Here is a 2,256-nt window from a genome sequence, read left to right as displayed (position 1 = left end):
TCAACTCCCGATCTTTCGGGACCACTAACCTCTGTTGAAACCATAGTACCCCCTTCTCATCAACCCGAAATTGAGTCTTTGGGTCATCTTTGATCTTCTCTTTGATGTGGAAAATACCCTTGTCTGTTTTCTGACCTTCAATGACTTGACTCTCGAGGGAACAACTGAGTTGTATATGGCATAAGACCTCAGGATGCATAAGATTGAACCCATTTTCAAACAACGGTTGAACCATTTGATAGTGCGGTTTGCGACTCAAAGCATCTGCGACCACATTAGCCTTGCCTGGATGATAGTGAACTTCCAGGTCATAGTCCTTGATTAGCTCTAACCACCGTCGTTGCCTCATATTCAGCTCAGACTGCGTGAAGATGTATTTCAAACTCTTGTGATCAGTGTAAATGTGACACTTATTTCCTAGCAGATAATGTCTCCAGATCTTCAAAGCGTGCACCACAGCTGCTAACTCAAGGTCGTGCGTTGGATAGTTGACTTCATGTTTCCTTAACTGTCGGGAAGCATAAGCTATCACCGTGCCATCTTGCATCAACACACACCCCAGGCCACTCTTCGATGCGTCACAAAACACATCAAAAGGCTTCTCTATATTAGGTTGTGCCAGAACGGGAGCAGTGGTTAGCAACTTCCGCAAGGTGCGGAAGGCTAACTCACACCCCTCCGTCCAGACAAACTTATGGTCCTTTTGTAGCAGACTTGTCATTGGCTTAGCAATCTTGGAGAAGTCAGGTATAAAACGACGATAATACCCGGCTAGACCAAGAAAACTTCTAACTTCCGAGACCGAAGTTGGTGCCTTCCAGTCCATGACCTCCTGCACCTTTGATGGATCCACGGCAATCCCTTCTTCAGACAAAATGTGCCCTAGGAACGGAACTTTCCTTAACCAGAATTCACACTTGCTGAACTTGGCATATAACTGATGTTCGCGTAATCGTGTCAGCACGATTCTCAGATGTTCGGCGTGATCTTGCTCATTCTCTGAATACACCAGGATATCATCGATAAACACCACAACAAACTTATCCAATTCTGGCATAAAGACTGAATTCATCAGATACATAAAGTATGCAGGAGCATTTGTCAACCCAAAGGACATGACAAGATACTCGTACAACCCATATCTGGTGGAGAAAGCAGTCTTCGGGATATCTTGCGGACGAATCTTGATTTGGTGATACCCGGATCTCAAATCTATCTTAGAGAACACTCTTGCCTTGGATAACTGATCAAACAGGATATCAATCCTTGGCAAGGGATACTTATTTTTGATTGTCACTGCATTGAGTGGACGATAGTCCACGCACATGCGCAACGACTGATCCTTCTTTTTCACAAACAACGCTGGACAACCCCATTCCGACGAGCTAGGCCGGATGAACCCTTTTTCTAATAACTCCTTCAGTTGTTTCTTCAACTCTGCGAGCTCATTTGGTGGCATCCGGTACGGCCTTCTGGATATTGGTGCGGTACCTGGTATCAACTCGATTGTAAACTCTACCTCCCTATCCGGGGGAAGTCCTGGTAACTCCTCGGGAAACACATCGGGAAACTCACAGACTACTGGGATCTGTGGTAAAGGAACCACGTGCGTAGCACAGGAGATGTTAGCAAAGTCAAGACGACGGGGCAGAGGTACTTGAAAAGAGTCACTGCCCTGTGGTTCTCTGAGGGATAACATCCGCTTTCCAGTATCTATGACCGCATCCCATTCTCTCATCCAGTTCATGCCCATGATAACATCCAAAACTAACCCAGGCATGACCACTAGATTTACCCGAAAAACTCGGCCACTTACATCCAGGGTTGCCCCTCGGACCACTTTATTGGTCAACACATCTGCCCCTGCTGAGCTGATGCGGTAGCCATAGCCCAGATCTGTAACTGGTTGACTATGCTTTTGTGCAAATGCTTGGCTCATGAATGAATGCGACGACCCAGAATCAAACAAAACAACTGCAAGATGTTGGTTGACAGAAAACATACCAGCTGTTACCGGTTCTCCTTCCGGGATTTCCTCAATCGAGGTATGATGCACACGAGCTGGATATGTTGGCTGCTGCCTCTTGGGGTAGGGACATTCCTTAGCAAAGTGTCCCATCTTGTGGCAGTTATAGCATGGACCCTTGGGCGCATTGTTGGCGGCAGGTGCTGCAGCTTGAATTGCCTTTGGCTTGGCAGGAGCTATCGCCACCTTGTACGGCTTCTGCTGTGTCGGATGTCCAGTGTTCCTTCTCT

Source organism: Sorghum bicolor, chromosome 3 (genome assembly GCF_000003195.3).
Source record: "Sorghum bicolor cultivar BTx623 chromosome 3, Sorghum_bicolor_NCBIv3, whole genome shotgun sequence".
In the NCBI taxonomy this organism is placed as follows: Eukaryota; Viridiplantae; Streptophyta; class Magnoliopsida; order Poales; family Poaceae; genus Sorghum; species Sorghum bicolor.
This window is presented reverse-complemented; position numbering follows the sequence as displayed.